This window comes from Phalacrocorax aristotelis, chromosome 10 (assembly GCF_949628215.1).
Source record: "Phalacrocorax aristotelis chromosome 10, bGulAri2.1, whole genome shotgun sequence".
Taxonomy (NCBI): Eukaryota; Metazoa; Chordata; class Aves; order Suliformes; family Phalacrocoracidae; genus Phalacrocorax; species Phalacrocorax aristotelis.
This window is the reverse complement of record NC_134285.1, coordinates 5,407,127-5,419,297: the sequence shown is the minus strand read 5'-3', so window position 1 is coordinate 5,419,297 and position 12,171 is coordinate 5,407,127. Positions and strand designations below refer to the sequence as shown.

The 12,171-nt window shown below is 40.2% G+C and overlaps 1 protein-coding gene across 3 annotated transcripts in view; it reads right to left on the bottom strand.

Annotated features, from left to right (window-relative positions):
- CARD11 (caspase recruitment domain family member 11) overlaps positions 1-12,171 on the bottom strand; it is a 53,910-nt gene that overhangs the window by 31,230 nt on the left and 10,509 nt on the right. The window contains exon 2 of one of the 3 annotated variants that reach the window (XM_075104857.1): positions 1,989-2,067. The exons of the other annotated variants lie outside the window; for them this stretch is intronic. The gene's annotated coding sequence lies outside the window, so the exon portion shown is untranslated. The remainder of the gene's footprint in view (positions 1-1,988; positions 2,068-12,171) is intronic. 3 annotated transcript variants of the gene reach the window in all.

Genomic DNA, 12,171 nt, shown 5'->3' with positions numbered 1-12,171 from the left:
ATGCATACATAAAGCAGGGATGAAGTGCTAGTATTGTTAGCCAGTACACCCGATGGTTTGCTTAGTATCACCCAAACCAGAAAGCACTGTACGCAACAAAGAGACACAGGTTTTTCAATATTGCAGGATAATATTGCTTAAGAGCTGAACAATCCTTGCATTGAATTCCACACTTACTGCTTTTAGCTTTTGTCTGCTTTTGAAACTGCATATGAAATTCTATAAAGTACCTATCACTTTCTGGAGGTAAAAACTATTTACACATGAAGAATGCTGTTTTGCCCAGTGAAATACGGTTGCAAAAAACCTTAATCAGTGCAGTAAAACTTATTATGTTCCTGTAATGATCTCTGTTTCATAAAAGGCTGATATCTGTGCTCTCCCATTTTGCCCTCCGTCTGGCGACAATATCTAAAGTCTACGTCTTCCTCAAGTCTGCCAGCTTTAGAACTTCAGAGCTCTTATCAGCTTATCATACAGGAAGGAAATGACTAATTTTGTCTCAATAGCAAACCGACAGCAGACTGTGCTACCTCGAACATGCAGCATCCAATCAGATTTGGTTGTAGAACATAAATTACCAATAACAAACAAAGAAAATGGAAAAATCCTCCTCTACAAATAGCTTAAATGATGTTTTGACAACTCTGCCATTTTTCTATGTGTCACTGTTTTCTACATACAGTGGCAGTACTTCCAGCTCCCTCACTAACATACCATCTAAGCACTACTGGTAGAGGAGCAAATTTAGAGGGTGGATTCATCTCACCAATTTGAATTAGGCATCTAATTTAACTTAGATATGTAGTTCCTCTCTAGCCAACGGAAAACGGGCTGTTCAAAACTTCATTCCACTGCTTTATACTTCTACCTTGGAATCCCCTCTGAAGATTGGTTTCTAGTCGCAACTAGTTGCTTAGGTTCCCTCAAGGTCAATGGAGAGAGATTTGTCTCTTCAGATGGCAATGACTACACTGGTGATTAGATGGATATTATTCTGATTTCCCATATTGTTTAAGACTCTGACACCCAGATTTCAGAAACTGTTAGTACTACCATTTTTAAATTATAATGTATGTGAAAGTAAATGAGAAATAAGAGAGAGGAGCAATAATAGAGGAAAAAAACTGAAGAGGAAAGAGAAAGAATAGATTTGGGGATGAGAAATGGTGATGACAAGGGAAAATGAAATATAAAAAGGGAACAGGAAAAGAAAAAGAAAGTTAGAGAAAGGGGAACTCAACAGAATGAAAGTGAGGAACAGAAGTGAGGTAGAGATAACACGAAAGGCCTTAGTAAAGGCAAAGCGAAGGAATATGGAGTGTAAAGCAAATGAAGGGATAAACAGGGAAAGCCCTGCCACAGATCCTGACACATTAGAAATTAGTGTTATTTCTGAGCATGCAAATCAAGGTAATGGCACAATAATTTAAATAAATAATTTACCACAGGAATTTAGTGCGTCTGTTTTAAAGGATTTGCACAGTAGCAGTGGAGAGCTGAAAGCCTGACATTTAATAAATGCTTTAATCTATACATCCTCCATCCTGCTACGCATGGCGATGAGGACAACAGAAATCACTGTGCTAACGTAGTACAAATATGTTTATATATCTGGCCTTTTTTTCTTGAGTGCAGCATTAGCTACTGACATGAGCATTTCCTTTCAACTAATGTGTGCTAAAAGCCAGGATCTAAAAAAGAAGCTGTCAACCTCAGGCTGCTGAGGGCTCATGAGAATGCTGGTCCAACAAATGCTTCACAAGTCATTACTAGGTCCCAGGTTAATTTTTTCTTGAGACTGACTCAGTCTGTTTTTACAACTGATAATGAGATTCTCACTAGCTTAGGAGGAGGAGGAGGCACAACTGGGGGCAAGCATATAATACTGTGTGATTAGGAGGAGTCTTGAATTAAAAATTCAAGTTGCCCAAACATGCAAATGGATTTGAGGTTCATATGTTAGGTCCCAGTAAATGTGTGCTCACCTTACAAAAACCAGCACAACCTTTGGAACAGCGAGCCAGTCTTCGTAAGGGATTTGCATAGACTGAGCTAGTTAAGAACCTGGTAAGGACAAAGATTCATTAGCTGATACATATACATGAAACTTGCATAACCCTTGCACAGATAGGATGATTCTCATCCGCGTTATTAACGCTTCACTTCTATTAATACAATGAGACACATAAAACAGGAAAAGGGAAAGAAGTGTAGCTCTGCCACACAAAACTGCTACTTAGTCTGTTCATTTAAAAAATCTACACTTTCTACAAACTCTTATGTTACATGAGTTTAAAAAAATAACAAAAAACACCCAGAGAAGAATGTCATCCATGCAGTCAGATAATGATTCCTTGTAGCTGATACTGCCATCCCCAAACAGTCAAAGGATAACGTGTAACACATTAGATGGGAGGACTGCACTCTAATTTAACAGTCTCCAAATTCAGCAACATCTGACAGTAAATGTGTAGGCCATTCTTACAACAGAAAAGGTTACACTCCAATCCTGAATATTGTCAGATAATATCACTGTAATTCACCATGGCCCAAGAAAGTTTAAAAATAATATTTCATATAGCAGGCTTTATAACATGACAGGAATATAAGACAGAACCCTACATTAAGAATCCTAGTTTGTCAAAATACACAAAATACAAAGAATGAACAAATAAGAAGGGAACTCTCATAACCCTTGTATCAAAATCAACCTTAACAAACAATACTACTCCAAACACATGAAAAATAACCCACACACAAACTGTCTTAAACGCACTGTGCAAAGGTATAATAGCTCCCCACCTAGCTCTGTGAAGTCTTATCCATTCTTGGAGCACCTCTCCTATGAAGACAGGCTGAGGGAGTTGGGGTGGTTCAGCCTGGAGAAGAGAAGGCTGTGGGGAGACCTTATTGTGGCCTTCCAGTACTTAAAGGGGGACTATAGGAAGGCTGGGGCGACCTCTTCAGCAAGGCCTGTTGTGACAGGACAAGGGGTGATGGTTTTAAACTAAGGGAAGGTAGATTTAGACCAGATATAAGGAAAAAATTTTTTACACTGAGGGTGGTGAAGCGCTGGAATGGGTTGCCTGGAGAGGTGGTAGATGCCCCATCCCTGGAAACATTCAAGGTCAGGTTGGATGAGGCTCTGAGACATGTGATGTAGTTGAAGATGTCCCTGCTTACTGCAGGGGGGTTGGACTAGATGAGCTTTAAAGGTCCCCTCCAACGTAAACCATTCTATGGTTCTACGATTCTATGTTTATTTCTTAATTGCTAACAATATATTCTGTTGGATCAAACACTGTCCAGTCTCCTAAGGGTGATGACTGCCATGATTCTCATATACATTTTGTTGATTTTATGTAAACGCACAACTTCATGTAGACAGAACAGACATCCACACCTTACTCCATCTGTGACCTCTTTGTAACTTACTTTAAAATAGACCCTAGTTTTAAAGAGACTGCTGCCTTGCACATGCTGGTTTGGCTGCGGCTTGCAGAATGACACGCATGCCTTACATAAACAAATACTTATAGTCTTTCCACCTCAAAGTCGCTCCTAGTTGTAGACTGCCATAGTCATTGATGTTCTGCTCACTGACAAAATCCTCTATCCTTGTACGCTTGCTTAAAGCTGCATGCATGTCTCCACCAGCAGAGCACAAAACAAACAGAAGACGACTGAATGCCATTTGAAAAGAAAAAGTATGCAATAGATCACACGCAGCCTGGCCTAGGAAGGACAAAACCTCGCCAGAATCAAAAGGAGCTCACTATTTTACTGCTGGAAAACAGAATTCTCCTTTCACATGGAAATGGTTGCACTTGTTTTATGAATAGATTTTTCCCACTTATGCTGTCTGGTCACCTCCTCTTCTTGCCCTGTCCCCTCTCTCTTCGTGTGTCAGTGTCGCGGGACTGTGTCACATTGCTCCGGAAACATCCACCCACCATCCTCTCTCAAACTTACTGTCTATATATAGTAGATAGAAAGGTGCTGGGAGCTGCCTTACTTCCCTTTTCTTCTGAACAGAGGTTGTGGGTAACTTTCAAATATGACACCATTGCAGAGGAAAGTCTTAGAGGAAGTGTTCTCATAGCCACAGAGAGCTGTGTGCTCTGGATGGAGCAGGAGAGACTTGAGGAATACCTCAAACAGGTCCTCCTCTCCTGCAGGTACTACAGCTGGGGTTCATGAGCAATTCTATGTCACCAAAGAATCCTCACTGTAAGGCCTGCAATTAAGAGCAGGAAAGCAACCTCTGTAAAACAGAGACAATTCACTTTCCATTCTGCAAGAGGGCTCCTTTAAGTCACTTCTATAGCAATTTAAAGCAAAAGTTGTGTGATTTTTTACTTAATGGGACTGTACTTTATTTCTGTAAGCTGTAACCTATGACCTTGCCTTGCTGTCTTGGGGAAAAGATAATACCAAATACTTGGCAATTCTATATTTCCCACCTTCAAAGCATTGCAAGGAGGAATTAAGTATCTTTTGTTGCTTTCTCTATAACTAAGTCCATTGCTCTGATAATACAGAATAAAATGCTGTAAAGCATCCGTGTGGAAAACTTATCCCAGAAGAATTAACTAACCATTGGAAGAGACTAAACTCTGTCCTCTGGCCAGTTCAGTTCATGGTTAACATGTATTTTTTGAAAAGACCAAAGAAGCAAAGTACTAAACCAGCAAGAATTCTGACTATCCATCTTCACCTGAACGTGGTTCTTGAGAATGAGCCAACATAAGGAGAAGTATGAGAATTCTACTGAATTCTCTGCTGACTGTGGAAATAAATATTTGTGAAAATGGCAACTGTAAAGCGATGCCAGAATTACACTCCATCTGTGAGCATCCCAGACTTAAGCATGGACAGCTGCTGCTAGGACAGCATCTACAAACAATATTACAAAAGCAAGATTTGCAGGATTATATGCACCCAACTCGTGATCTTTAGGAGAAGATGTATGGCTGTTGGGTGGTAAGGCATCACAACAAACTAAAATTCAGAGGAAGTGTTGTTTTATTCTCCTAATTTATGACCTGAAGCATAACAATTCCTTACGTGCTATCTGCATTAACTGTACCTCACAGCATAAAGCATCACAAGCTAACAACAAAAGCATTTGCAGAATGTGCAGAAAAGCATTTGTTTTAAATGCAGTGTTGTATTTGTGTATGAGGTAAGGTTACATGCAATATGAGCACTAGTAAATGGCTCCCACACATGAGGATTGATTTCCTCTATTTCTCATTCCTACTCAAGGGCAAAACTCGTAATTAGGGTCAGATTTTCAAAGAGCGTAGGTGGCGTTTAAGCATCAAAATAAATGGCCAGATTTTTGCAAGACTTGCCTCAGAGTGTGGGATAAGATAGCGTTATGAATCACAGAGCTGCTGAATGTTAAGCACTTTTAAAAATCAGGTCTTTCTTACATGCTTAAATGGAAGCTGAGCTCTTTCAAAAATCTTTTCTCAACTGGAGCATTCTTCAAATGCTAAGTATTTGAAGAATGGGCCTTTAAAGCTTTGTGAGGTGCTAATTTTTACATGAATAGGAAACTCCTCTATATAGCACCTATCAGCCTGCCTGGCAGCTGTATGTAAGTAGCTCTGATTCTCCAGTATTGCATAAGCTCTCCAGTAGTACACATTCCACAGGGAAGAGGGCAGCTGCTGTGTGTCAGTGCTTACCTGTGCTAATTCTAACCCTCCTGAATCCACGAAATAAATATTTTGCTAGCCAACAGCAAATGGTAAACACTGCTGATGCATCAATCTCTTTTCAGCATATTGTCTCCAACTACAATTGAGATTTTAAGAATTAGATGAAATTTTAAGCTTTAACCCTCTGAGACATAATAAAAGAAGGGTTCTTTCTACCTGACTAACAATATCTCTTTCTACGATGAACAAAAACAAAATTATTTTTCTTATGCTCAAAAATTAATACAGTGTAGAAACTACATGAGGTTTGAGATTAGACTCTCCTTCCATCATTATTTGCTCTATTTATCTTTTTTTTACAAAGCCGGTAAGTCCAGCCTTGCAGAATCTATACCGCTGACTCAGCTAACTGAGCCCAAACTCATAAAAATCTATTTTAAAAAGGTCCAATGATTTTATTTTCTAATCGTAAATATGAAATTTAATTAGCATCTCATTGCTAACAGTGTCACCATGGCCGATGAGACTGAGGAATTAGGCACAGGGATGGAACTTCAAGTGTAAGACAAAATAACTGTTATGCAGGAGCCAGTTTAGCTCCCGTTTTCCTCCACTCAGGTTTCAGATCTTTCAAGAATGATGTGCTGTGTTCACGTTTCCTTCTTTGATGGCGAGGCCCTTCTGTCTTCTATGGCAGTAATTACTCTAGCATGATATAGCATAATGTGAAATACAAAATAACAACAGCTAAGGTTCACTCTGGATTAGAAACAGAAGTAAGAGCAAGTTGGATCTGAATTCAAAATCCCATTTTGTCATAAGCTACCCAGGTCCATAAGTGTTTCAAATCCTGTAAAAACAATACACTCATCAACTGAGAAAAGAACTCATATTATTCTTCAGAGTACTGTAAACATCAGAAAGATTAGAGGATCTTTTTTAAAGGAAGCATATGGAGAATTTTAAAAGCCTCTTTAAAATAGGAAATGTGTCCAGCCTTTTCATTATTAGCATTCCTAGAATGTGTGTCCTAGGCTGACATCAGCACCGATGGCATTACTGGGTGGAATTCTGTGTACTGTGAGTACCTCTACCATCTTCTCTCCGGAGTACTCGAGAGGACAGCTCTTGACAAGTCTTTGCCTACCCACGCCTGTGTGAGAGGGTTACCTGAGTACATTTCCTGGCACAGCAACACAGGTGGTTACCTGAGGTGAAGGCAGGGACACAGGCCGCCTTCTACTGTGGCTCCACGAGGTGCCTCAGTGAGGGAGCACAAAGTGCAGAATCTCACAGAAGAGAGGACTCAGTGAGAAGTGGGCAAGTACCGTGGGAGAGCTCTGAAAGGGCTTATGAACTACACTAACCACAAAACTGTACTTTCTCCTTATACTCACACCGAAATTGTTCATAGTAAGTTAGTGTGGGAGGAAGTGTTTACAGGACCTGTCCTGAGAGCAAGTAATTATTAATAATTATTGGATTGCTAGAAAAGCTTTTGGAGTAACTCGGTGTGTGGGCATGCCCCTCGGTTGCTCTCAATGGCAACATTCTCTAGGGTAAAAAGGGCTTTATTAGTGCTGGTCGTGGTTACTTATGGGTCAGCAACTTTCTAATTCTTGTACAGTTCCTGATGTGACTTGAAAGCTAGAAACATCGAAGAATGTGGTCGCAGCATTATAAAAGCTTACTGCTTTGCAACGTGACAAAACCAGCTCTTCATATCAGTAATGGAAAGCAGAAGTTACACATCAAGCAATGTTCTATGTAGTAAGGCAGGAGCAATTTGGAGACAGTGAAGCTTTCTTGGATGCTGTCAGACTAATTTTCTCTTGACGATCTCATAATGCTTTAAAAGTACTGGGCAGTTTTGCAGGGTAGGCGCCAGTGAGTGCAGCAGTGTTTTCCTACCAGCTGTAAGGATCAGCAGGCAGAGTGGGTAAATGACACTCATGTATCCACACTGCCAAAACCAAGGGTACAGTCTAGAGGTTCTGACGTTCAGCTGTCCTGCTAGGCAGCCAGCTCACCTCCCCTGAAAGCCTCCTAGTAGAAGCGACAGTCTATATTCTGATGAAAAGCAGCAAGAAGCCTCTTTAGGAACAGTTACTTTTCTAGATTCTGTCTTCACTTTCCTCCTTGCATACAGCAGGAAAACACGTTGCCTCTAAGAAAGTAAAAATACGGAAGGAGAACCATATGCCTTACTTTGACATCCTGACCATTTCTCTCCCCTAGAATTAGCCCTTTCTCTCCACGTATCCCTGCCTGCTTGGAAGCAAGGAAGCTGTGAGAAGGAAGACCAGTATTTCACCTTTCTAGCGTTCATGTTCTTTGTCTTTGAAGGTATATTTAATATATAACAAATAATGGTAAAAATTGCACAAAGAGCCCAATTTACCTATGTCCTGTTTTCAAAAGTGATAAAAGTGAGGCCTATGTTCTCATTAACAGATATGAGATCAAGGATTCAATTCTGATAACTTTTGGAGTTTAACAGCTTTTAGAAATCAGAAGAAGAGTCCTTAGCCTAATCCTGGCCGCTCATTCCTGCTTCTCAATGGGGGGAGGTGGGCCAGCGGAAAAAAAAAATTTTTTTTGCATGGTTAAGTTTCAGCTGGATCAGTTTCTTCATCCAGCTCACCGCGTGACCCTGCAAATGCTTGTGTCAATAGGGCACAAAAGGTAGAGCAAAAGCAGCAACAAGCGGCCAAAGCCAGGCCTTCAGCAGGGTTGCTTGTACCTGCCTCACCACAGTCTCAGAGGCTGAAGCTGTTCAGGCATTTTTGGAATGCTGTCCCACATAACTCAGCGAGTCAGCAGCTGCGATGAATCTGAATGAAGAGCAGAGACACTGCAACATTCAGACAATACTTCGTAGTAGCATTCCACAAATTCAACAGTTTTTTAATCACTAGGAAATAGAAGTCTTATCAGAAAAATAAAATTCAGCAAAGTTTTAAAATAAAATCTGGCAAAGCTTTACTTGTAGTGAGTTAAAATCTGACCTAAAAAAAGTAAAAATAAACAAACAATGTCTGTTAAAAGTAGAATTCTGCCTCTTGCTCTCCTTGATAACATTTACTCAAAATGCAAGCCCAAAAATATCAAAAGTTGCTATCAATTTTTATTTTGCCCAACTTCGTGCACATCAGGACAGTTTTACATTGCTGTTACACTATCATTCACTTGAAATAGCAAACAGCCACAACCCAGACATGTTATTGGCAACGTTGACTTGGGAAACACCGGACATTTTATTAGCAGCTGTGGGGATGAGGAGAATGGTAGAGTTGAGGTGAGCTGAGTGAGGACTACCAACTTTCCTCAAGCAACTGATATGCACAGTCCCTGGTGTCTGCAGTGGAGTGGTGATGTCAGTCCCTGTAAATCAGACTTATCCCAGTTGAAATTTCTGGAATAACTCTTTATGTTTCTTTCTAAAATTTATGAAGACACTTACCCTAGCAAGGGAAAAAAAGAATAAAATTTTGTCACTCCACAGTTTGAGGATCTGAAATGGATAATCCTGGTAAAGTATATTTTTCAAAGATAAAGCAAGTTTAAAGTAATAACCATATTCTCCTTTTGGATTGTTATATGCAAAATTTTAGCACTTAGCTAAAAATGTTGCTGTTCTTTTTCAGGAGGGAATGGTCCAGCTGGTGGTTCATAACCCACATCCAACCATCAGAAGGTGTTTACTCAACTCACTATATTTTCCTCTGGAGGAAATAAGAATTGCTGGTTTGGGAAGTGGAGAGCTGCACGTCTCCTCTTGGGCTTGTGTTAAGGCCAAATGAACAGCAGAACTAATTTCTGGTCCGAGACTACAGAGTTCACTGCCTCCATGTGAGGGGTGGAGGCAGGTGAGAAGTAATCCACTTCTAGACATGTAGAGCATAATATAGAATGCCAGGATGTGGCATTACACAGCCCACAGAGTTTGATGCTCTGATCTGACTCATTACAGTGGCTCTACATGCAGGACCAGAAGATCAATATTGGACCACATTGTCTGAAACACGGCACAACCTGTCCTACTACAGCCAGCTATGTTAAGCATTCGCCACAAGAGGATGGAAAAATAGTGGAAGAAACTCTCAGATGAAAATATGACTTTGTCAGTGAGGTTTACAAACCTTGCTAAAGCAAAATGGCCTGTCTGTGCCTTCTCTCCAGTTTTTGATTTTGTCATTTGCTGTGCTTGATGCATTGCTTCGTTTCCCTTAGGATCAGTCACAAACCAGAGGTGACAGATATCCTCAGTTCTAAAGCATGCTGTATAGAGAGAAGTTTAATTATCTTTGATCACCTGATGAAACTACCGTATATGGAATGGTATCAGAATCAGAGAGGAAAAGGAAAGGAGATATTAAACAAGACAAGTGAGGCAAGTCAGACAAACGGGTCAGGCTGAAGGTAGAGAGGACTCAGGATGTCCTGTGAGGACCAAAATAACAGTAGCAAACCACACTCTGCCCCCATTTATGTTCTTTCCTCATAGTAGTTGAATATCCAAACTATCTTTACTGTTCCATTCCCTTTGTGTAGAGACTGTACTTAGATCTATGCTGATGGCATTAGCTACTTAATAGCTTTGCATCCATTATTTATAATATTATTGTGTTCAAATAGCTTTGGATTTATGCATTATTATCACATTATAGTGATGCAATTGCAGTGAGTTTGCATTTTTCTGCATCGCAGAAAGCTCTATAATCAAAGTGGCATTCAAATACTGACCGTTTCTGCCTTAGACCTAGCATTTTCCAATTGTTCTTGGCAGGTGAAAAAGTTCAGTCCTTCCTGATACCGTATTCTCACATGGCTTCTACAGTAAATATTGAGCCAGGCACTACTCTTGCAGGTGTGCAACCCTAGCTGTTCAGTGATTCAATGAAAGTGGTGCTGTCAATAGCATTTAATCCAGAAAAACTGCCTGGATACTGCTCTCAATGTGGACATGGGCAAGTCACAAAAACACCATTCTGTAGTGTAATACTCCATATGAAAATGCCCAAGTATCATTTTTCCTTCAGACTACAGGCTTGCAGATTAAAAAAAACCACTGATTCAGTGTTTCCAGCCTTACAGGAAATTTAATACTCCTTCACTTTTTTCTACCAACTAAAGCAAAAGAAGAACACACTAACACAAAAGTTTAAGTATTTTTTTTTGTTTCATACTGCATTGATATCTTTCATGGCATAAATGCAAAAATGAGAGAATAAAAGACAGAAGGAAATTAAAGCTACAATAAAACATGTTGGTCTTGGGTCTTCCTGAAAAATACACAACTGGAAATACAGGAATAGGATGAAACACACTCAAAATTTTCTTAAACAATTAAATATTGAGGCACTCTGACTTGTTTTGGCAGAACCTGGAAAGGAAGACTAGCAGTGTAGTAGCAGAGAAGAGTCTTATCTTAAGCTGCTTTTTTTTTTTACCAGGAGAAGATCAGCTCAGCAACAGTAAAGAAGGTGGAAAAAGTTTATGGAATTTTATATGTTCAGTCAGTGCAAGATATTGTTTAGCCTGGAGAAGAGGAGGGTGAGGGGAGACCTTATCGCTCTCTGCAACGAGCTGAAAGGAGGTTGTGGTGAGGCGGGGGTCGGTCTCTTCTCCCTAGTAACAAGCAATAGGATGAGAGGAAATGGCCTCAAGCTGCACCAGGGGAAGTTTAGGTTGGACATTAGGAAAAACTTCCTCACGGAAAGGGTTGTCAGGCATTGGAACAGGCTGCCCAGGGACGTGGTGGAGTCTCCATCCTGGAGGTATTTAAAAGAAGGGTAGACGTGGCGCTTGAGGATATGGTTTAGTGGTGAACTTGGCAGTGATAGGTTAGCAGTTGGACTCGATGATCTTAAGGGTCTTTTCCAACCTTAACGGTTCTATGATTCTATGATTAGTGAAATGGATTTGATGATCTTGCTAACTACATCATTATGAACTATGAAAAACATACAGAATGGCAACTACCTTGGTGTGGTGCTCAGGGACATGGTTTAGTGGTGGACTTGGCAGCGTTAGGTTAATGGCTGGACTTGATTACCTTAAGGGTCTTTTCCAACCTCAGTGATTCTATGATTCAGAAAAAGCCAAGAGATAGAGATGCAGGCAGCAGCTGCTGGATAGACAGTGTGACTTGTTCTCGTAAGACTGGGATGCACCGGTAGACTTTGGAGAGGATATATGCAAAATTGCAACCAGGGAGAATTTTAACAAAGACTTCATGCAACAGACCACTTTGGTCAGTGAATGGTAAATGCCACTCGTATTTTAACTGAGATGTTAAAAGCCAAAAGCCTTCAAATGATCTTATAAATATGACAATCTTTCAGCTGATGATCAAGGAGAAAAGATTCAATCACCAGTGGCACTGTCATTTGTAAATTAAGTGCATTTGGTGTAATCTTTAGAAAAAGAGTTGAAACAACCTTTGGGTGTTTTCCCAGTTTGCTCAGGATTCAGAACTCACAGAGGGAAGCATGTG